General features: G+C 28.6%; 1 protein-coding gene across 1 annotated transcript in view; it reads right to left on the bottom strand.

Moving 5' to 3' along the window:
- Positions 1-26,798, bottom strand: part of LOC126851779 (cytochrome P450 4C1-like) — a 421,874-nt gene that overhangs the window by 63,487 nt on the left and 331,589 nt on the right. The window lies entirely within an intron of this gene.

Here is a 26,798-nt window from a genome sequence, read left to right as displayed (position 1 = left end):
CGGCGGCCTCAGTGATGTGGAAAATTCGAGGGAGCCCCGTTTCCGCAGATGAATCCGTCAGAGAGATCCACGGATTCGAAATTGCCGATCTCTTTGATATCGGACTCGACTTATCAGGAGTTTCAAGTAAGATCAATCGTTATTATTATTATTGCGACTAATTAAGGCTATTATTAATTAAAGTAATTATTTCGAGAAAAGAAAGATATTAATGTTATAGAATTTTCATGATAATTTCATGACAGCCAGAGAGAATTTATATTATAATTAATTGAAAAATTTATAATGATTTATAATAATTTTAGAATAATTTATAATCATTGGATTGATGTAGCAATTATGCAATTATCGTTAAATATAAATTTCATATTTTTCCTCATAAATTCTAATTCCTTGTTTAAATAATTTCAATAAAATCTTGGATCGCGCGCGCGCGAATTAAGTATTCACGATAATTAATCATTTAACAAGATTTGCAATGCAAAGTTATTGATTAATCACTTCGATTAATTCCACTCTATTTCAAAATTCGATGAGCGTTTAAATCTAGAAAATCTTAATAACGTGAATTAATTTTCTGCTCCTTTGCATCGTTTTCCGCCATTGTTTCCGTGAATTATAAATATTTCTAACGTCGAAAATAATAATAAACAGTATGCGGTGAACACACACAAATAACGATATATATATATATATATATATATATATATATATATATATATTTCATTCGTAAATTATTGCATCGCTAAAACTGCGTATATATATATATATATATATATATATATATATATATATATATACGCAGTTTTAACGATGCAATAATTTACGAATGAAACAGAATTACTGGTAATTAATCGTCGAGCACTCGGTATTTATTTTATCGGCGAAGAGGGGATTGGAGTAATTAAATTGTCGCTGAGATAAAATCTAGCTTGAGCAAAAATAAGTTTCCGTTAATTTTTATCTCACTCTCGCGATTACACCGAGTATCATTGATATTCCGGCTCGAATTCTTTTTTTTTTCTTTCCCTGCCTTCGCTTCTCGCGAAGAAATTTCAACAATTTCGCGCTGACGAAGCATAGCCGGGACTGTTGACCCAACTTTTTCGTAACACGATGCGATTTCGGGACTGGCCGCTCGTTTCGCAAAAAACTGTAACGCGAGAGGGGGAGTCGAGTTTGTTACAAAAATTTACACGCTCCGGTAAAAAGTCGCACGATGCGATTGTAATTTACGCGCGCTTCTAGCTGTGACGTTAATGCGATTCTCTCTGTCTCTCTCTCTCTCTCTCTCTCTCTCTCTCTCTCTCTCTCTCTCTTGAAAGATTTTCGCGGATCGTACAAGACGATCTGAAACAATTTCACCTGCTTAAATCGGCCGAGTTGAATGACCCCGTCACAGCCGACGTATTATCATGTTATTATAATCGAGCCGTGCTTTCGGGCCACTAATTGAGAACGCGATTAATTAGGGACGGACTGGGCGACTGATTCGGGCACTGCCTTCACCTAGACGGATATGTAGCAAGGGGAAAGGGGGAAGGGGAGGAAGAAGCGCGTGTAAATCCCATCTGATAGAACCGCGTGCGCGAGCACACTTGCTCTCTCCCCCCCCACCCCTCTCTCTCTCTCTATCCAGCCAGATGTAATTAGTTTTGTAATAGAAGAATATATATTGCGAGTGTGTTGATCGAAACGGCCGATAATGCGATCCCATCCGTCTCGCGTGTAATAATCCGCAGATGTGGATAATAATTTTTCAGTCTCTTGAGGAGAGTATATAGTAAAAAAAAGCTGACTAAAATTTTAGATAAAGTATGTTTACAGCTTTTTTGCAGACTGTCTGAATTTTAAGACATTCTTCAATTTTCAGACATTCTTCAATTTTAAGGCACTCTTCAGTTTTCAGACACTCTTCAATTTTGAGATATTCTTCAATTTTCAGACACTCTGCAATTTTCAGACACTCTTCAATTTTCAGATATTCTTCAATTTTCAGACACTCTTCAATTTTCAGATATTCTTCAATTTTAAGACACTCTTCAATTTTTAGATATTCTTCAATTTTAAAACACTTTTCAGTTTTCAGATACTCTTCGATTTTCAGATATTCTTCAATTTTCAGACACTCTGCAATTTTCAGACACTCTTCAATTTTCAGATATTCTTCAATTTTCAGACACTCTTCAATTTTCAGATATTCGTCAATTTTCAGACACTCTTCAATTTTCAGATATTCTTCAATTTTCAAACACTTCAATTTTCCGATATTCTTTAATTTTCAGACATTCTTTAATTTTCAAACACTCTTCAATTTTCAGATATTCTTCAATTTTAAGACACTCTTCAATTTTTAGATATTCTTCAATTTTCAAACACTTTTCAATTTTCAGATACTCTTCGATTTTTAGATATTCTTCAATTTTCAGATATTCTTCAATTTTTAGATACTCTTCTGAACCTTCAAAAAAAAAAAAGAAAAACGCTTTTGATGATTAAGACCGATTATTTAAAATTTCTTTTGGGTAGCCAGATCTGAAAATTTAGACACAAATGCCTGAATTCTTAGGAAATTTTTTATAATGCATCTTTGCTGCCACCGTAAAAGAAACTGACTCAAATAAAATATCTGAATATCTTTTTTTTTTGACACATTGTTTGAATTTCCAAATGCTGTCTGAATTTTTGAAACACTCTTCTAAACTTTAAAAAAAACGACTCCGATGATTAAGACATTGCCTGAAATTTTTTTCAGACATTCAGATCTAAAAATTCAGATAAAAATGTGTCTGAATTTTTAGAAAATTTTTCACAGTGCAATTGTTAGAAAAATCGTAGGAAATAAAAATAACACATTGAATCTTACAATCTTTTCATTTTATAAAAAATATTAAATGACGAATACATGAGGATTTTGTAGAATTGCTCGATATAATTGAAGGATCCCAAGTTTTATTAGATTTAACATATGGATGCACTACGAGAGGATTCATTTAAAGCGTTTCGGAATATAAAAGACAAATTTGCACGAGAGACACGTGCTCCCGTTTCCGCGTTGAATTTCACGTAACGCTATATGTACATTGACGGCCCGATTTATATATATATTTACCGGACGTGCGAAGGTCGGAGAAAAACCAAGGCAAGGTCACTCGTAAGACGACATAGTTTCAAGCGACTTTTTACACACATTACGTGATTTTCATCTCAATATTTTTCGTCACGCTTCACCGTTCGTTCTCTTCCGCCATGCAGATTTCTTCACCGATGAAGGATCGGAAAAACAGAGCGAATATATCTTGAGGATGTCTGTATTCAAAACTTGTAAAAAAATTTCCTTGATATTTTTAATCAAAATTCCAGATAAAATATTTTAAAGACGCTTTAGTGCATCTTTATAAAATAAGATTTTTTTTATTGTCTGCTTTTTTTCACTCGTGCCAAGGACAAACATGGAGCCACTTAAATTTCAAGTACTAGTTTTAAAATGACATGAAAAAAATTGAATAGCTTTTGTGAGATAAATATCTTTCACTTGCATGACATTTTCATTTTTTATCATGAAAATTACAATAAAGATATGTCTCGCATATTCATTTCGTTAAAACTTTTAATATACAAATAGAGAGAAATAGATATATATATTTATAATATATTTTTAATATATAATTTACTTGGCTTATCAAAAAAATAAATTTATTCTTAATTTTCTAGATCCTAATAAAATTCCATAAGAATTTCTGATTTTTTTTTCAGATTTCTGATGTTTTTCACAAAAGAAATTCCTGAAAATTTGTCCACATCTTTCCAGGAAATTCTGATTTTTGTAAAATATTTTTATAGAACAACTCATCAATTTCCTTGATATTTCATTAATGCCTGAAAATATTTACTCGTTATTTAATAAACATGGCAAACATTGAATAGAAGAAATAACAAATGTGAATGCATGTATGTAAATAAGTGTATCAGCGTACGCAAATTTTGGATATCAAATTGAAAGTTTTTTTCGTATGATTGATATTTTAGTACAAAAAACATAGCATCAAAAATAATATTTCCCTCCCTCAGATATTTTCATTTCCATCATAAAATAATTTTGATATTTGCATTAAATCCTTTCATGAAAGATAATAATTTAAATAAAAAGAGAAAATAAATATAAAAAACTATAATTCGATCAAAATCAAATAATTTTCTCTCAAATATATCTTTCTATTTCTCGCACATACTTGCACATACACGTCTGAAAAATAAAATAAAGCTTCTCAAGACATTTCTCCCCGGCAAAAAGCGAGTAACTTTCCTATCGATCACCGCCTCTTAAGAGAGAGAGAAAGAGAGAGAGAGAGAGAGAGAGAGAGAGAGAGAGAAGAGCCGATGCTCGATTTTTTTACGAATCAGCTGAGATTATGGCGATCGATAAAATAAATTTCAAGTCTCCACGATCTTCGCGCATCGCGTTAATTCCCTTTATTCGGCTCGATGAAGTGCCCTCTTTTTTTTTAAAAAAAACTCTCGCTCGTCATATCCGATTTCTAGTCTCTTCCGGATTTAATCCGGCGAAAAAAAAAAAGAAAAAACGGCTTTATCGAGACACCTGGATCGGCGCGCGTCTCGTCCTTCCCGGGAGTCCGTGCATTCGTTCGCGACAAATTGCATCCTGCGAGTTAACACAGGGTCGAAATAAATTGTTGCCGGCGTGTCGCGTCTTGGCAAAGATGGTTCCTCTTCGGGGGGGGGGAGGGGGGGGAAGGGCGCATTACTATTGCTTATCCCTATCCTGACCTATGGTTACCATAGCGACGATGGGACGTGCGGGCCAATCCTACCCTTTGCACCAGGGGTGGATTCGCTCTCTTTGAGTTCTCTTTTTCTTCTCTCTCTCTCTCTCTCTACTCTCTCTATTTCAGGAAATTTTCTTCGTTTGACCAAGAAAAAATACGGTCAACCGGGTTTTCCTTCGCTATCGATCTCGCCGGGAATTTTCCTGTTTATCGAAACTCGCTTATAAGATTTAGTATGAATAATTTGATATTATTCTAAATGCCATTTCATATATTTGATGTTATGTGTTATTTAATAAATTTATTTAATAAATTATGTGTGGATAATATTTGTTGCGATAAAAAAATTTCAATAATATAAACATTGTTTAAAAATTATATCATTTCCGATATTGAATATGATTCTGCGAAATTAAATGGAAAAATGCAAATTTAAATTGTATTTATCATACATTAATATAGTTGACGAATTAATTATTAAGGTATAAACAGTAAAAAATATTAAATTGGAAATTAATAATAATATCCAATTAATAATATCCTAATTAATATCCAACATACATCTGAGAGAGATAGGAATTTTATGATTAATTAAATAATTAAAATACATTTTTTGTTTGTAGAATTTTTTATCTAAATTTATAATTGTTATATTTAACTCACGAGTATCATAATTATATCAGATTAGTCCAATTACATCAGATCAATATTACATTTCTTGAAAAATTCGATATGCGACATATCTATCCTATGACTCTGCTCCCTCTAATTAAGTTTCGCGTGTACGAGTCACTCGAAAAACTCATTAAACCTTCCTTCCGCACTCGCGGCTCTGTAGTTCGTGCACCTCTTATGTCGTGCATAAGAACCGGTTGGTCCGACCTGACATTGACGTGCACGCACGTGCATATCCACGAGAGAGAGCACGTGTACTATATCGGGATATCGGAGTTTCAACTCGGCCGCAGAATTGGCGGTCTTCGCGTCAGATCCTCGACCACATTGAAATTTCCTGTCAAACCGATACGCCCGAATCGATATACAAGGCGAACAGAATATTGCCATTTTCTCTCGTTTGTCGCGGAATTTATTTCATGCGAATCCATCGATTTCTCGCATGTGTTGCGTATTTTTGAACGTGTTAATTTTTTTATATTAATTATTCCTGAAGACTATAATATTTTATTTGCAAGAATATTTTTTTCTTCATGTAAAATTATTTTGATAATAATTAAACTTTTTAGAAATAATATTTTTTAAATAAAATAATATTTTTAAAACGTATAATCATATCTTATTTAGCATAACATTATTCTCTCTTATCAATAATAAAAGATTTTATTTTAGTAATAATTTAATTTCTTAGAAATAGATATATTTTTTAAAAATTCTTTATTCATATAAAATTTTAATTAAAATTAAATAATAATAATTAATATAATTTTGATTAAATTTAATTAATAGTAATAATTAAATTTCTCTTTTAAATATAATATTTTTAATGAAAATTTTGTTATCGATATTTTAATGGACAATTATAATATTAAATGTAATTTAAATTTGATGTTTGTTTTCATCATTCAATATCAATGAAAATTTCAAGCATCTTTAATAAAATCAATGCGTCGATGTAATTAATTACAAGTGTAATGATATCTCGTATAATACGCGCGACTGCTCAAAATATATTGAAACGAGATGAATATTTGAACATCATGTAACATGAAGGGCGAAACGATGTATTGGATATTTGATGGCCGAGAGCGCGGATTAATATAGGAACGGTGATAGCTAGATCGACGGATTTATTCTCTATCTATGGTGTATAATTGAATTTCGAACTCTCCCAATTTCTCTTCGATACATGCATTCTATATATATATATATACAGGGTGTCCTAGATCACCCATACACCCCTTTTCTTTTAAAAACTAAGCATTTTAGAGAAAAATGTTTTCAATAAAAATTGTATGGTTTTCAGGGGAACATAAGATGGTGTCTTTGGTTTGACCTTAGATGGCATCGTTAAGGTCAAGTCAAGGACACCTTTAATTTCTTAAATGGAATCCCTTATTTTTTACTGTATATTCTTATAGCTTATGTTGAGAGCTTTCCAAAACACTATAATAAAGTATTTTTTCATTAAGAATTTTTTGAGTTATTTTGTATCTTAATCTGACATATTTTAATATAAAATATAAAATACCTCGAAAATTATTTAATTTTTGATGATTGTATCGTAATACTTTTATGTACAGAATAATAAGATGAATCAAATGGTGTAGAGAAAATAATTGTTTTTAAAAACAAGTATGAAATTATTTGCAATATATTTTTTTATAACAATGATTTATTTTTTCTTTACACCATTTGATTCATCTTATTATTCTGTACATAAAAGTATTACGATACAATTATCGAACACTAAATAATTTTCGAGATATTTTATATTTTATACTAAAATATGTCAGATTAAGATACAAAATAAATCAAAAAATTCTTAATGAAAAAATACTTTATTATAGTGTTATGGAAAGACATAAGCTATAAGAATATGCAATAAAAATAGGGGATTCTATTTAAGAAATTAAAGGTGTCCTTGACTTGACCCTAACGATTCAAGGTCAAACCAATGACACTATCTTATGTTCCCCTCAAAACCATACAATTTTTGTTCAAAATGTTTCTCTCTAAAATGCTTAGTTTTTGAAAGAAAAAGGGTGTACGGGTGGTCTAGGACACCCTGTATATATATTCTGTCAGCTTAAAAAGCAAAATCGATATTATCGAATTTTATCATGTCTTTATTAAATTAATTTGTTTTGAAAATTGAGATTTTACATGCCACATGATTCTGGAATTTTATCAAGAATATTCGATATTTCATTGAAATGTCAAACTTGAAATGTCAAACTGAAAAATCTCAATTTCTTAAATTAATGTTTTTAAGAATTATTGTTACACAGAATTTATTATACAATTATTTTATTACGTATTATAATCTTTTTATTATTTTTGATACTTTTATAATTTTTTAATCATGTGTACATACGATTATGCGAAATGAGAATGCAATTTCATTTTGCAATACAAGACGTGTAATTCTTATACAATGGTCGTGCGCCTTTTCCGTCCCTTTTTGCTTATTATGTTTCTCTCTCGATGATGCTGAAAGAGGAGCAAGTAAACCGCTATGATATACAGAATGGACTAAGTGACATCGTCTTCAGATGACATTTCATCTCCAGGATGCAGTGTGCGCGCAGTTACTACGTTCTTTTTTTTCAATTAACTCTTGCATCTGAAGAACGCGATTGGTTTTCTTTAAAAGCTCGAGATGAGAATGTGAGTAATTTTCCTCGGTCCACGCATGTTTGTACTAAATAGACTTCCTGAAAACCGCAGTGGCTGCCAACCAGAAATATACATTATTATATTCATCATTATTTTTTTATGCTTGTTTAAAAAAAAAAAAAATTTTAAATAATAATACTTTTAAGAAATTATATTATTTGACACAATTATGTTATTTATTTTCCTGAAAACGTTTTGAAATATGACTCGATGAAATACATCTCGGAAACATATATTCGTCCATTTTGGAGGATTAGGCGAGTTTCACGGCAGAAAATCCTCGGGATCGTATTCGTCCATGGCGAGGAGACGCGACTGGAGAACCTCTGCGAAGAATGCGCCCTTCGAGCATGACTCGTATTTACTCGGCTTGGTTTCTCTGCCACTGCCATAGATTCTTGACTCGCTACGCGAGAGCCGTGCCACGTATATACACATACACATACAATGTTCCCGATAACACGCGCCGTAAAATTTCTATATCAACGTATCGCGCGGGAGAATCTTCGATATTCCGATGAACCGAGTCAATTACAAATCCGATTGCAATTACGCGTAATCCATGCGTGCAACTGAGCGTGTGAGCAACTGTGTTGTAGGCAATCTCGAGGAATCGTTGAATAGGATCTTTATTTTTATTGAAAAGACATGGAAAACCTGAAATTCTCAGGGATTTCTTTTGTCCTAAAAATTCTAAAAAAATCAAGAATTTTTTGTAGAATTTTATTGGAACTCGGGGAATTAAAAAAAAAGTTTAAGCGCAAAGACAAAATAGGACGGAGAGTACCTCGGATTTTTCTTTTTTATGATGATCTTACTTTAAGATTCTTTCTCGAACAACAAACTATACATCAATTGGAGAGAATTTTATTTTTATATAAATCTTTTTTTGACTAAAAATTTTTTTTAGTCAGAAGCTGGATTCTTTTGTGAAATGTAGGAATCAGGGATCTACTGCAATTTTGTAAAAAAATGAATGAGTATAAACATTGGATACTTGAGAGAAGAGATATACAGGGTGTCCTAGACCACCCCTTTTCTTTCAAAAATTAAGCATTTTAGAGAAAAACGTTTTGAACAAAAATTGTATAGTTTTGAGGGCAACATAAAATGGTGTCATTGGTTTGACCTTGGACAGATCATTAATGTCAAGTCAAGGACACCTTTAATTTTTTAAATGGAAACCCCAATTTTTTATTGCATATTCTTGTAGCTTATCTCGAGAGCTTTTCAAAACACTATAATAAAGTATTTTTTCATTAAGAATTTTTTGAGTTATTTTGCATCTTAATCTGACATATTTTAATATAAAATATAAAATCTCGAAAATTATTTAGTTTTCGATAATTGTATTGTAATACTTTTATGTACAGAATAATAAGATGAATCAAATGATGTACAGAAAATAATTGTTTTTAAAAAAAAGTGCAATTATTTGCAAAATATTTTTTTATAACAATTATTTATTTTTTCTTTACACCATTTGATTCATCTTATTATTCTGTACATAAAAGTATTATGATACAATTATCGAACACTAAATAATTTTCGAGATATTTTATATTTTATACTAAAATATGTCAGATTAAGATACAAAATAAATCAAAAAATTCTTAATGAAAAAATACTTTATTATAGTGTTATGGAAAGACATAAGCTATAAGAATATGCGATAAAAATAGGGGATTCTATTTAAGAAATTAAAGGTGTCCTTGACTTGACCTTAACGATCCAAGGTCAAACCAATGACACCATCTTATGTCCCCCTCAAAATTATACAATTTTTGTTCAAAACGTTTCTGTCTAAAATGCTTAGTTTTTGAAAAAAAAGGGGTGTACGGGTGGTCTAGGACACCCTGTATATATATTCTGTCAGCTTAAAAAGCAAAATCGATATTATCGAATTTTATCATGTCTTTATTAAATTAATTTGTTTTCAAAATTGAGATTTGAACGATGCCATTCAAGGTCAAATCAATGACACCATCTTATGTTCCCCTCAAAACCATACAATTTTTGTTCAAAACGTTTTTCTCTAAAATGCTTAGTTTTTGAAAGAAAAGGGGTGGTTTAGGACACCCTGTATCTCATATTTTATTAAAAATTTATTTTATTTCACTTTATTTTTTATTTATACATAATACGTAAAATATTATAGTATGTTAACCAATCTCGAATGCGTTGTACCCATATCGAGCAAATGCTCCGCTCGCTGGAATTCGCACTTGGGTCGTGAAACTTGTTCCTCACCTAGAGCGATGAACTTTGTAGTATCGCTCTAGGCCGCGCAGTATCGGGATGTTCTACGTAACTATCTCTATTACTTAGCGATCCCGCGATATTCAATACGCTAGTATCCCTCGGAATCTTCGCCACTTCAACTTCCGACACTTAATGAAATATGCATTCCATAATAGAGTATCTCGCGCGAATATCGATTTAACGAGCTCAGAAACCAAATTATGCTCTTAACATGGAAAATATATATAAATATTTCAAAATATATATATAAATATTTGTGCGATTACTCATCTAAAGTTGTTATTTTTAATCTCTTAACTTGTTACGTATTTTTTTCCAGTAGAAATACTTATAATTATGAATCTTATTAAACTGCATATATTGACAAAAATGTACTTAATTTAAAGAAATTTATATTTAATTTAAAAAAAATATTTATTTAAATGCTTGCAAAGGAATTAATTATTTCAATCAAACAGCGAATATATTTGAATTAATAAAATAAAAGTAAAATTGAATTAATAAAATAAAATAAAAACAAGGTATGCTTTTATTTATAGGTTAAAAAAAGTTTGTTTTTTCAACTTTATTATATTAACTTACTTTTTAAACAAAAAAATTTTAATTTTCGGTTTTGCTTGTTTGAAAAACATAGATTTTCTTTATTTTAATAAATAATTTTTTATCTTTAAATATATAAATATGTTTTTACATAAAAATTTTATAGTGTATTTCAAAAATTTTAATTTTCATTACATTTAAGTAATAATTTATTTAATATGGCAAAACATTTTTGAAAATAAAATATATATTTATGTAAAAAAAAAAATTAAAATGAACACAATATATTTTATCAGAAAAAACAGACGGATCAGTTTCTAGCTAATTCTGATGTATTATTCCAATTTCTCAAATTTGCTAAAGAAGAAGAAATTCTCGCATAAAATTCTTTTTCTCCTGTCAGAACGTAACGTTAATGAGTAACAAACTCGACAGAGATCTCTTCGTTTCCTTGGCACATCTGACCGGGAATTCTCGCGAGTAACCCAGGAGGAGGCTAAGCGTTCCGTCGCATCGCGATCCTTGCATTACGTTTATTGCTCGACTATCTCTCTCTCTCTCTCTCTCTCTCTCTTGTAAGGTCGAGTATCCAGCGTCGTTCGTCTAAGCGCATTTGCAACCGTGCTCCTCCGCGAGATTCTCGAGGCTGACCGACAAACGGCGTCGTGCCCGGTGCTCTCTTCGTTTCTCCGTGAAACAGCAGCGGTGACGGAAACTGGAGCAGGCTTCTCGGAAAAGTTGCACAGAAAGCATTAGCTTTCTCGGATGACGATCCACGGCGAACGTAAGCCTGTTTAATACGCCGTTTGTGCTTTTTAATAAAGAACGGAGATGACATAAGAGGATATAATTTTTATACGCCGTATGACAAATAATATTGCAAATTATAATTTATAATGTAAATATTAAAATATATTAATATAATATTATATATTAATATAAATTTTAATTAATATAATATAATATATTAATATAAATTTTTAATATATATCTAAATATAAATATTTTATAATATAAATATAATATATATTATAATATATATATAAATATTTTATAATATAAATATTTTAATATTAAAAAATATTTATTTGAAATTTATATATCATATAAATTTTTAAAAATACAATAATATTAACAAAAAATATATATACATATATAATATAAAATTCCTGAATATATAAAATAAAATCTCTATAGACATATATAAAGTATCTAAAAAATTCAAGAGATACTATTTATTATATTTATTTATTCGTTTTAATTTATATTTTGCTTTGTGCCATTTTTATTTTGATATATCTATCAAGGTATATATATATGTTAATGTCTGATTTATTCCCTTTTTATTTACAATAAATTATATCAACTAGTCTAACGATAGCTTCTCTCAACTTCAACGATGCAAATGTCAAGAAGATATTTTGCATGACGCTTAATTGACAGATTTCCGGCAGAAAATAAACATCGGGACACGTATTTCATCGATCACAAACGCATCATCCTCGATGATTCTCACTCTCTGCGCGTCTATCATGATGCTATATTATCTTTACGATCACTGACGATACGTTCTACGTGTTTTTACGACAAGAAAAATCATCGCTCACCTCGATGGCGATCATTAACACCGTATTGTGCGGCAAATGATAGAAAATTATCCGCGAATGAAAATCTCATTCGATCGCCTTTCTCTCTTGATGAGCAAGAGACACTTAAATCCTTAATTCACTCTCGATCTGATTAAATTTCGTTATCTAATCTCGCTGATATCTGTCATCGCTAAATAAATCGATATTAACGCCAATTTTGTGCCATCTTATATATTCAATCTTCGAATAAAACTCAATCACCCGTTAGATATTAAATTATATTTTTTCCGCTAAACTAGCATCCAATAATTAATGGAGGTTCGATCAATATTAAAATTTAATCACTTCTGTTCAGCTTTCCTTAAGGGTCGTAGACTAATCGAAGCTGCTTTCTGGTCTGTAGAAAAAGATGTTCGACAGGTTGCTCCTCGATGATTTTCTATATTTTTATACATTTGAAGACATTATAGCATGAGGAGCTATCGTGACTCGTCCAACAGACTTTTCACCTATATGCCTTGATTAACCAATTTTTCTTTTTCTTCTGATATGCAATCATATTTATTATGATCTCGGAATATGGATTTTGTTATCAGAAATGAATCAATATTAATATGTAATAATATTCTTAAATTCTGTAAAAAGATGAATATATTTTAGGAAAATTGTGTGTAATAAAAACTAAAATCAAGAGTTCAGTATTATTAAATTTGTAAATTAATTTAGATAATATGTGATAATGTTACACAGTTGGAAAATTTATCTTAAATTTAATATCATTGCATGTCTCAAATAGTCTATATAAATTTTTGTGTTAGGTTAGGTTAGGTTATTATATTATTAATATAACTATTTATAGTTATTATATTATTAATATAGGTTATTATATTATTAAAATATCTATTTAATATATTAAATAGATATATTATATTAATAATATAGAATAATATAAATATATTATATTAATAATATATTAAATTACACACTAATACTCTGTTAATATTTCAATACAAAATAAATGCAAACAAAATAAAGGTTTTTATAGTAAATTGGAATAAATTTTTTGTAAAATCGACATATTTTCAATGATAAAATTAATTTGGAAAAAAGTTATTTATGGTCTATAGTCCTTATAATAAAATCAACATTTTTTGAAATCCTAATCACTAATAATACACAATATTTATTCTATAAATTTAAAAATATGACCTGATGATATTTAAATCTGATGATATGATATGATGATATTTAAAAATATTTTTGAAATCCTAATCACTAATAATACACAATATTTATTCTATAAATTTAACAATATGTGCGCAATGTGTTATTTTTATACTTTTTTCTCAGTTGCTTTATTAATTTAACATTTGAATTCAATTAACACAACAGCAATATTAAATTAACATATGAATGAGTTAGATATTTAACACAAAGTTTTAACCGACATATTTTTTTTAACAAAAATATTATAAATCTTCCAACTGTGTAAGATTAATACAGCACAAAAAATAAGTTATATAGAATTTTGTTCAAAATTTTTTTAAAGATAATAGATTTAAGAAAATTTTAATCGGCATATTTCCTTAAGAAATCACAATCAAATTTTTTAACTGTGTAAGAATAACGCAGTATAAGTTGTAATAAGAATTTCTTTTTAAATAAAGATAATAAGATTTAAGAACATGTCGAGAAAGTCAATATGCGATTGATATTGCGAAAGTTTAAATTTGTAATACGTTTAAAAAGTGATTCAACCGACACTTGTGTCTACAGAAATGCGACAATGTTTTTTTAAGGTTAGGTCGCGCAATCGTACTTCGACACGGATGAGAAAATTTTGCGGTTACCGCATGGTCGGGCGAGGTCGCGTATTATTTTCACATTAAAAAGTGAAATCTGGGTGGGTCCCATTTTTATCACCCGCAATTATTTTTCTCATTTTCCGCTTATTGATAGAGAACGGCATTGCCGGTAATTGTTTCATCGCGGATCGTTGGAAGCGCGTGCAATCATCGAGGCGAGAATTTCTCAAGGTACGAACGATGAACTTCCGACGAACCAGACCTTGCTACAGTTATAGTTGCCACACGCGCGTTTCAGACTGTAATACTTTATTAAAGATAAATCATAAAGCATAAAATGTGGCGGAAAATTTTTTCTGATTGAAATGATTCATCCGAAATGATTTTCTGAAATGATTTTTCTGAATTGATGTTTAAAAAAAAAAGAATTGTATACAATTTTTAAAAATTAATTTTAAATAAATACTAAAAAGTGCTTTAACATATCTTTAGTTTATTTTAATTAATACTGGAAATCAATGTTGAAAATTATTAAAAGCGCAAAAAAATAATCTTGAATAAAATATTCTGTATAATAATGATGTTTTTATTTATATTTTTTCTAAAATATTGATGCATCCTAAAAATTGAGGAGGATTAATATAATTTTTAAAATTAATTTTAGATAAATGCTAAAAAATGTTTTAACATAATTTTGGTTTGACTTAATTAATACCGGAAATATCAATGTCAAAAATTACAAAAACGTAATACAAAAATAATCTCAAATAATATTTATTATAATAATTATATTATTTTATATTATTTTATATTATTTTTATCGTTATTTTTCTAAAATACTGATGCATCCTAAAAACGGAGGAGAATTATATACAATTTTCAAAATTAATTTTAGATAAATGCTTTAATATAATTTTAATCTAGCTTAATTAGTGTCAGAAATTAATATCAAAAATCATAAAAATAATTTCAAATAATATTAATTATAAAAATAATATTATTATTTTTATTTAAATTGAATAGATTAATTCCGCGTCTGGCTCTGCTTTATTCTTTATATTTATATTTATTTGTGTTTATTTATTTATTTATTTATTTATATTTATTTGCGATTATTTTTGTATTTATATTGATATATTGTCAGAATCATTTTTACATGATTAGTTTTCTTAGAATTTTAATTATTTTCTTATCAAAATAATATTTATGTAAAAATCCGTAAATTATATTATTGTAGCATACACTTTATTGACGGTTATTTTCCGGAATTGTTCGCGTTTATATCGACGAATCGCGCTTCCTGCGCCTGCGAAATCTCACGATCGCCGCGCTCGATTTCTTGCTCGCGGATCTCTTCTCTCCGCGAATCCAATTCAGGCGTCTGTCCAGCGAGAGAAGAGATATCGCGCGCGCTGGCGAAGACTTTTTCCTCGAGGATAATGGAACCCGTCCCCTCTCGTCTCTCGTTTTCTGCCGCATCATCGTGTATAAGCGTACAGCGTGTCTGTGTCTCTCTCTCTCTCTTTCTCTCCGCTTCTCTTTCTCGCTCTCACGCACCACCTTCGTAATAGCGCTTTAATGCTTCACGGTCCTGGTGGGCCCTGTGCGGGGCCCCTTTTTATTCCGCCCTCGGTTTCCCTGCCTCCGTTAATGACGCAACTTTCCTCGCCGCGCCACGGAAGTCATGATCAGAACAAAGTTTTTTTTTTTTAAACCGCCACACGCGCGAGAAGATTGTCTATACACATTCCGCTCCGAGACTTTCGACGAGATAAAAGATAGCTGATATCAGTTATCTCTTAATACAGAGAACAGCTTTTACTTTTAGAGAATTAGAAATACGCTCGAGTTGTTAACATTTAAAAATTGGAATTAGCAAGAATAATTTTATATTATTACATAGTTAAATTAATAAAATATTAATAAAATTAGATATTATAAATTGTGTAAATTAATAAAATAGGAAAATATCTTACTCATAATTATTATTTTTTTATTTAAGTAAATATTTCAATGGAAAAAAATTAGAAATCTTTCCAAAAGGCATTTGTTCTTTTAAATGGAATCAATGCGTCTAATATTATACACGAGATATAACAAAAGAAATATCTGATATTTTTGACCAAGAGTCTTGTTTATTTGTTTATGGATTTATCATCATATATTTAAAATTAAAAATAATATGAATTCTAGTTATACACCTTTTAAATTAAATATGTAGAACGGCTTTTCTAAAATAGTAAAATAGTCAAAATAAATAAAAAAACTTTAAAAATTCAAAATAAATAAAAAAACTTTAAAAGCTACATCCTGCAAATAAAACACAATTATTATTTATTTTTCAATAAAACTCTATTGCCATAATTGATGGAATATAAGACAGATGGGCAAAATATGAATGTTTTTCTTTTTTTTTTTTAATGAAATATTCAATTTTGTGTCATTGTTTTAACGACATTTTGATTCAATTCATAAGAAGATGAATAAATTGTTGAAAATATTATATTAAATTAAAAATATTATTCCATCTTGTAAGATCCATCGAATTGAATATATTTTGATTTTTTTTTACTTATTTTATTTTTTTTACTCTTATTTTTTACTTATTTCAAATATTATGGTTAATGTGTTGTCACTACGACATTAAATTAAAGTACCTGACATAAATTACTCAATAAATTACAATTTGTCATAAAAACTCACGGCTGTTATCGTGCAACAAATTACCAGTTATGGATCACTGTAAATTACATAGAGAAGCTTCTTGAATTACTGATATACACACAAAATTTCTCTCCACCTCAATTTCCTTTCTTTCTTACGTTAATGATTCAACTTCTCGTTGCGTGGAGAGATGAGATGACGACCAATTAAGAAAGTTAAATGAAGTTTTGCACGATTTATCTACCTAGGCTAAAAAATTCTACCATAAGAAATGTATAATAAGAGAAAGAAAAATAAAAAAAATTATATAAAGTGAAAAATATTTCTGCTACAAAGTACATCAAGAATATATTTTATTACAAATATTTTTACGTTACACTCACACACACACACCCGCAAATTTTCAATTCCTCTTTCTTGTAACATTCCAAAACAAGACGAGATATCAGTTTTTTCTTCTTATTATTAGGATAAATCAGCATCTATTGAGTTACATCAATGTAATGCATCACCACCGAAGTGCGCCTATATCGGGTGCGTTTGATGTATAGAACAGAGTTACCGCAGCGCTTTTATTAATAGAAGGTTCGAGCTGTTTGAAGAGTTTCAAACGATGAAAGGTACTCGAAACGTTACAGCTGCGCAAACAGCATCAGGTGAAGCCGTTCAGGACGCACGTAGTTTTTTTTTATTTTTGGTTCGCGTGTTCGTACATTTTTCTCGATGCACGCGCGTTCGATTAGAGAATTTTTTTTGTTAGACGAATCATATCGTACTCATTTTTAACACAGAACGAAATGGGTATACAGTCGCGTTTGATACCTCTTTCATATTTTTACTAAAAAAAAAATGTAAATATTTACTTGATATTATATTTTATGTTATTATAATATAATATTAAATATATTATTATAATATAATAATTATAGTATTACATTATTATAATAATATATTTAATAATTTATTTTATATTACAATATATTATAATATTATATAAAATTATAATTATAATTATAACATAAATACATTTTTTTTAAAAAAAAAACTTTTTATTTTTATTATTGTTAATTTTAAAAAATTATTAATTTAAAAAAAAATGATTTTATTTTGCATTCACTTCGTTTTTTAAGTTTCATGACGAAATGACATGCAGATCGAATCGCGCTGTACAAATGAAACGTAACAGCTGTTTAAGATTTCTTCGAGGTGAGGATGATTTGCGTCTCAGGGCCGTGCAGTTTCAAGTTCAAACGCTTTAGCTACGGTCGCTACTTGCGCGGAGAACATCAATGCTAGCAATTAAAGGTACTCGATAATGATGGAACCGCACGGAGCCGTGAACTCATCAGAGTTCAACCACCCAACTAACAAGTTGGATAGAGTCGAAAGCGAATCTGTCACTGTCAGTTATCGTCTATTCATCGACCACGCTCGGAATAAAACATGTAACTGGTGGTGAGATTAAAGTCACATTTCTTTGGAGTGACTTTCATTGGAAAGACGTATCGTAAAATGAGCGACGAATTCAAAGATACTAGACGTAGACAGATAATGATGACGATGAGATAGTGGAAAACTTGTCAAAATATGTCTGTGAAATTTGAATCAATTATTTCCAGAAAAATGAAGAAGATTAAAATTGGGACAAATAATTAGAATGTTAGGTTAGGTTGACTTTTGAAAATATTTAAATTTGACATACACGATAAAAGCGATAATCAATATTTCACTTTAATTTAATTATAGTATGTGTATGTTTGATTATCATAATGGATTCTGCGAATAATAGTAGTTTATATATATATAGAGTGTTTCAAAATTACAAACGTTTTTTATGATAACAGAGTTTCTATCAAATTTGAAGTCGATTTTTTAGTTAAATGTCGAGAAAAATCATAATTTTTTGTAAATTTTGAATTTTTTTTCCATCATATATCTTTACAATTAAACCCCAAAATAAAATTCTATTAAAGTGAATTTTGTATTAAATTGAGTTTTTTTATTTTTTTAACTTTACAATAAATTTAATCTGTCTACAAATAAAAAAACTCTTTTTTATTTGTAAATAACTTGAAAATTATATTGATGTCATATTTTTGCTAAGAAAATATTATTTCCAAATTAGTAAAACCTACTATTAAGAGAATATTCGGTAGTTTTTAGAAACCCTGTATATCTCAGAGTACATATCAATTTATAATACATTCGTATAATAAATCATGTAGAATTTTAAAGGCTACTTCTTTTTTATGAAAAAATTTAGTTGAATATTAAAATCTTGTATTTATAATTTATTTATTTGTAAAAAATTTTAAATTTTGAAAATTTTGACACTATTTCGAATGACTCGATCAGCTCTTTCAATAGATATAATGCTCTCGACAGAACAGATTCGCTTCAGAGGCACGTTCCGATTGTCACTGTCTCATTTTTTCCCGCGTCTTTTTTTAATCCTCGTATTTTCTCCCGTTTATCTCTCTCGAGAGAACTCTCTTTCTTTCGAGCAGCACGTGTAGGATTCTCAGTACCGTCGCTAGTCGATACGTCGGATTTTCGAGGGTAAACAAAAAACTCATCGCGGGAACAAATCTAAAAGCACTATGTACACGGGATTGTGCGTGAAAAAAAAAGCGGGGTAGTTTTTTTCACTCCGGTCTTATCTTCTCGCAGTGCAAACATTTTTTCAGTGACTTGTGTTTGCTTTTGGCATCCGAATTATTTTAATTAACATAAATTATATGCATTATTGTATATTATTAATTAATAACATTAAAGGAAATAGATAATGTTAAAAAAATAATGTTACTTGTTATCAGAAGATATCGAGTTGATAGCAATTTTTGGATGCACCAAATGCTTCACAAGAAAAAATTGTTTTTGTAATAATTTTATATATATCTAAAAAAAAAATTAAAAAATATAAATAAAACATAACTAAATTTATAGAAAGATAAATTGTAAGAATTCTTATAAATTATTGTTTTGATATATTTTATTTTTGCATATTATAGACTATAAATAATTTTTTTTTAATCACATAAATAAATTTCGATTTTTTTTACTTGAATAAATGTATATACTTTGTTTTTCAAAAATGTTTTATTATAATAAATAAATAATTATTTGGACATGTGATAAAAATTATAAATTAAAAAAATTTTAATATAAAAAAATATTTGTTTAAAGCTAAAAAATTATTTATTAAAATAAAAAAGCCTGTATACTTGAAATAAGCAGTCAAAAATTAAAAAATGTTCTTTTAAAGAAAATAATTCAGTATAATATTAGTATTTAGTATAATAAAGCTAAAAACAAATTCTTATTTTATTTACAAACATACAAAAGCATACGGTCTTATTTTATATATTTTACTAATTCAAATATATTTACTGCTTGATTAAAATAACTAATTCCTCTTTGCAAGCATGTAAATAAATAATTTTTTTTAATCAAAAGATATTTTTTGCGATTGGGTAGATTTTTTTTAGTATCATATTTTACATTATTATGGTTAACGTCAATCCAGCATCTTCGTATTACGCGGGGACGAATACATCCTCGAGGAACAAGGCGGAGGATGAATCGTCGAGACGAAACGATTCGACCGCGGCGTTGCATAACATGTCGTTGACCACGCTGGATTACTCACGGTACTTCTTCCCGCACGACCTTGGATCACAATCGAGAGTCTTCTTTGTAGACGGGCCGGTCGGCCGGCGCGATCCTGCACTCGGTTGTTGGGCAATCATCGACGACGACGACGACGGCGATGGAAGGGCAATGCACCTGGTTGCAGCGAGCCGGTTGCAAGCCAGACGGCTATATGTATTTGGAGAACAATGCGCGCGCTAATAGTATCGAACTTTTGCGCTTTTGTGAAATATTTATCGTTGATATTTCGCTGAAACGAAGATAAATCTGACAAAATCGAGTTTTCGCGATGCATTCAGTTGCGGATGCATTTCTGGAACGCGACGCGTTAAAAAACGCGATGGGACAATAACGCGATGACGTTTCGCGTTCGCGTTTCTAATATTTTTTTTTTTAACCCGCGTTGAGAAATCTCTAGATTTGTATTTTAGATTTAATTGTAATCCCCATTACAAGTGGCTGCTACTCGATAGAGTGACGCGATGCGATAGGAATTCTCTCTTTAACATTATAGCAAGATGATATATTTTATAATATATTATCTGAAAAAATCATCTTTAAATGATGATTTTTTCAGATAAATTTTCCGATTTTCAGATCGAACTCTTCCACTGAAGTTATTGAAAAAATTAAAAGTTTAGCTTTTATTTTTTTTGATAAATAATTATAAGAGAAATGATAAATACAAAAGTTATTCTCAAAAAAAAAAAAAAAATTAAAAAATATTTTAAACCAAAATTTTAATTTTATTAATTCATAACTAATTGCAACAATGCATATGTAGATAATAAACTTTTATTAAGTGCAGATTGCAATTAGCTGTAGATTATTAAAATTAAAATTGTCACTTAAGATAATATTTTCTGCTTTTCCGAATAAATAATTTTCTGAAAGAGTTAAAATAATTTTCAAAATTTTATTTTCTTTTGATTGTAAAATTTTATATTAAAGAATTCGCGCAACCGCACAATTTTGTTATCTGATTCTTGTCGCAGTTAGCAACGTTTCTCGAGAGGCTAGTTACAATAACAGTATCTTGTACCTTAGTATCTAATCTTTTGCAGTGGATAATAGAGATCTAAGAGATCATTGAACTTTGGCCGGGCAGATTTGCAATTGAGTATTCACGATATCAAGAACGCAATATCACGCGTGACATTTAATGCGAACTTAAAAGACAGGAGACTTAAAAGAGGAGGAGCCTTTATTAACATCACATTTAAATTGAAGCTTATCGCACGTGCAGGCTCTAATAATAGTTTTCTAAATTTTATATATACATATAAATGTATATTCTAGGATGTTTGGAGCTCTTGTAAACTGGAAACTATAAAATATGAAATTGGATTTTATAGATATATGTATAAAATCATATAATATATAATCACATAACATAACATAATATAATATAAAATAATAATATAACATAACGTAACATAATAAAATATAATATAATTTAATATATCATATAATTGAATTTTATACACACACATACATACATATATATATATATATATATATATATATATATATATATATATATATATATATACAGAGTGAGTGTTTTTAATTTTAACAGATAAATATTCAATATAAAAAAAAACAACTAAAAAAGCATTTTGTAACTTGAAGTTTCAGTTTTAACAGGCTATTAATGGTTTTTAAATTTTTTTATCTTCTTTTTATTATATTCTTGTTCTGTTTTAAAAAAGAATACATTTTTTTGTTTCTCAAAATTACACATTTTTATCATTCTATATAAAATTATCAAGATATTGGGTCAAAGGGGATAATTTAATAAATATGTAATCCCCAGATTGAGTCAAATAAACATCTTTGGTATTTTGATAATTTTATATAAAGTGATAAAAATGTAATTTATATATATATATATATATATATATATATATATATATATATATATATATATATATATATATATTATAATTTTATAATTTATTTTATTTTATTTATAATTAATTTATTTTACTTATAATTTATATATATATATATATATATATATATATATATATAACATCTCAAAAGACAGAATATATAATTTAAATTGATAGCAATTTTGCATTTTGTGCATCGGAAAATTCTCAAGAAGAAAAATATCGTTTTTACAAAGTGGAGCACGTTACTAAAGCGTCGTAATTAAATTTTCGAGATCACAGCATAATATGCAACCGTGTTCTTTCCTATTTATAATCGTCCGCTGTACCGTCCAGATCGATCAAGTAACGTTGAATGTTTAAACGCGCTTAATCCGATTCGACGACACGATCGCGAATCCAAAGATCCTCCTGCATAATGTAGTTCGCGTCTTCCGTTCGCGAGCAAACGCCAATTAACGAAAGCGAATTAGTATCTCGGTATCTCGCGTTCGTGGAGATGCATTTTCTCCGACGTCAAAGTCGAGTCAATGTGAAAATTTTATCCGATCAAATTGCGCCATCCATTGTCAGTCGTCTTCGAGAATTGAGAAATACATAGAGCTATGCTCACCTTAAAAGCTGATTGAAATAAAAAAGCAAGAAAAAGGTGAAGCAAATTTGATAAAGTTTAATTTGCTAATCTGACATTTCTATCTTCGATAATGATATATATGTATAGTCTCGTATAAATACGGCTTGAAACGCTTGTATCCATTAATATTGCAACTGTCGATCGATTACACAGTTAAAAATAACTTTTTTTGAATGTAGGAATAAGACTCTAGTTGCTTTTATTTTTCTTAAATTGAATAAAATTTTGGTTTCCAAATTGCTTCATTATATCACAATTCTGAAAAATTTGTAGTTAAAGTTACAAATTTTTATATATTTTGTTACATTATAACTTCACAATATGTGATGTAATGTGATGTAACTTTTATTGCGATCAAAATTAAATATGATACAATTTTTAAACAAATTGACTTTTAGTCAAAAGAAATTTGTTGTGTTGATTATATGTATAGTTAAGATTTTCATGACTACATAGTTGGAAAAATTAACTTAAATTTAATAAACATTGCATATTCTAAACAGTCTACAAAGTTTTATGTTAATTTAACGTAATATGAATATGTTAAATAGTGACATTAATACTAATATGTTAATATTTCAATAAAATGAATGCAAACTTCATAATAACTTGAAATAAATTTTGTGTAAAATCAACATATTTTTAATGATAAAATTACCTGAAAGAAAAATTATTAGACGGTTTGTAGTTACTCTTACTCTTAAATAAAATCAATAAAATAAAATCAATATTTTTTTCCGTAGATTTAACAGATGAATTTTGTCTCTAAAAATAAGGAGCATATTTATTATATTTGTAAAATTAAAAATATGTACAGAATGTGTTATCTTTATATTTTTTTCAGTTGCTTTAATAATTTAACATTTGAGTTCAATTACCACAACAGTAACATGCTACATTAACACATAAATGGATTTAAATATTTAACACAAAAACTTTAACAGGCGTATTTTTTAACAAAAAAAGATAAATTTTCCAATTGTTCATATATAGAAAACTCTGTGTATATATGTATACAAAAAAAATTATATAGGAAATCTATTGAGAAAAAAATATGAATAAGAACATTGAGGGTTTACTAAACAACTTTCAATTATGTTTATTCAAGCTTAAAAGTTTTTTTTAAATCACTGAATATGAATTTAATTCCAAGATAATTCCAAGAATTTATAAATTTTTGCATGTATATATAATTTTTTAAATGTTTAAAAAATTTTAAGATCTATATTAATTTTTCATCATTTTAAATTTTGACATCGGATTTGTATTCAGATACCTAAAAAATTCTTCAGTTTAAATAAACATAACTGAAAACTATTCGATCCAATAATCTACTTCGCAATGGAATCTATATGTAACCGTGAATATCTTAAACATAATCGATGTGACAAATTTCTTTCAAGGCTGAGGGCTTTAACAACATGCTAAATTTTTTATTGCAATAAAATTTTTTTCACACGTCATTTACAGTAGCTATAATATGACAAAATATAATTAAATAACTTTTCCTTGTGTCATGATGAAGCAATTGGAAAATTGGAATTTATACTCAACACAAAAAAAAAAAAAATCTACGAAATGTTATTAATCTTGATCTTGTGCGTACTTTTTTTGTTAAATTATTATCTTTGTTTTCATCATCGATCAATTGGATTTTTTTATTCATGCTTAAAAAAAATATGAATATTTATCAAATATTTATGTGCTGATAGATATATTCCCGCGCGTATTTACTTTATAATTTTTTATTAAAAGATTTGTTTTATTTTTCACTAGTAGTTTTATCTATTTTTTCTTTTCTTGGATATTTTATATCTTATTATTAAAAAGATATATAAATTATTATAATTTTGAAATATATATATATTTATATGTATATGAAATTTTTAAATTAAAGCATAATATTTTGTTTCATTTCAAGAGAAACTTCAGCTTTAATAACATTTATCTCAGATGGTAGAATTTATACATCTTACATTTATGGATTATAATTATCAATTATAATATTTTACGTATGCATAATGCAATTAATTTGCGCAGCTTAATAAGTCGAAAGAGTAGTAAACAGCAACAGGAAAGCAGATGCGCTCTATCTCCCTATCGAGACAAGAATCAGTTTTCACGGAATGAATGGCACAAGAGAGAATATACCGTGCTTTGCGATAAGCAGTGATAGTGATGTTCGCATTTTGTATGCATTTTCAAAATACGACTCTAGTTACAAAGAAAATATAAAAAAAAAAATAAACTGGAGAGAGAGAGAGAGAGTGTGTGTGTTATGAAAAATGTTGTCGGTTTTATATCGACAACTTGATTTCGCTTTTTCAATCTAGAAAAGTATCTCATATCGATCTTCATTCGAGAGCAGCTACGTTATTCGTCCGGCAAGTTTGAAAGAAGCATCGTGGTTTTCTCATTAATATCGGACGCGAAATAAGGACGAAGCGTGGTAGGAAGGCCAGTTTGACGAAGTTAATTTTTGCCGTTTCGCGATCTGTTCGCGCAAATTAAATATCCTTCGGAATCCTCGTCTTATCAACCATCAAACTTCACATTAACGTCACACGAAGCGAGTGCGGGCTATCATTCGTCAAAGTCAATTTCGCCTGCGCAGCCAATGGCAGAAGTTTAACTTTTACCGGCAACTTCCGCAATGCAATATACGCCGCAAAATTAGAAGCACCGAAACGATGAGTCTTCTTTCACAATGCCGAACGATTGATAAACGGATGTTGAAGATGTGCATGTGTGCACAATTGAAAAATTTATGTTTCCTTGATAAAAAAATATCTAATTAAAATTATTGCGTTTAATATTTAACACGTGTGTTAATTTAATATATTGCTGTTGCGTTAATTAAACTCCAATGTTAAATTATTAAAACAACTGAAAAAAGTGTGAAAATAACGCACATATTTTTAATTTTACACGATATATGTTCCGTATTATTAGTGACAGAATTTATCTGTTAAAATTTATTGGAAAAAAAAATAAAGTTTATTTTATAATAAGAGGAATTACAGATCGTCAGTAACTTTTTTTTTCTAAGTTAATTTTATCGTTAAAAATATGTTAATTTTACACAAAATTTATTTCAAGTTTCTATGAAGTTTACATTAATTTTTTGTATTAAAATATGAACGTAATATTAATGTCGCTATTTAACATATTAATTAACATGTCCATTAAATTAACAAAAAAATTTGTACGGATACATGTTAAATTTAAATCAAATTTTTCAACTGTGTATATTAATATTTTCAAATTACATATTTCCAAAATCTATACACAGGAATATACTTTATCATTGCAAGATATTTATTCAAAGATTGTGTACTTTTTTATGTAGATTCAAGACTCTGAATTTTATACTCCACAAAATAATTTCCTTCACAAAGAAATTAATTCAGGATATCCACTCCCTACAAAAACATAGAAAACTTGAAATTCTTAGGGATTTTTTGTACCTGAAAAAATCATGGAATTCTCATAAAATTTTGCAGACACTCTGGAATTTTTTTTTATTAATTTTGCTCTTATATTGTAAACAGTTGACAATCCGCTGATGAGCCAAATCGTGAATTATATATTTAAAATATATTATAAATATATATCTA

This window comes from Cataglyphis hispanica, chromosome 8, assembly GCF_021464435.1.
Source record: "Cataglyphis hispanica isolate Lineage 1 chromosome 8, ULB_Chis1_1.0, whole genome shotgun sequence".
Taxonomy (NCBI): domain Eukaryota; kingdom Metazoa; phylum Arthropoda; class Insecta; order Hymenoptera; family Formicidae; genus Cataglyphis; species Cataglyphis hispanica.
The sequence above is the reverse complement of the archived record's forward strand: the minus strand, read 5'-3'. Positions and strand labels throughout refer to the sequence as shown.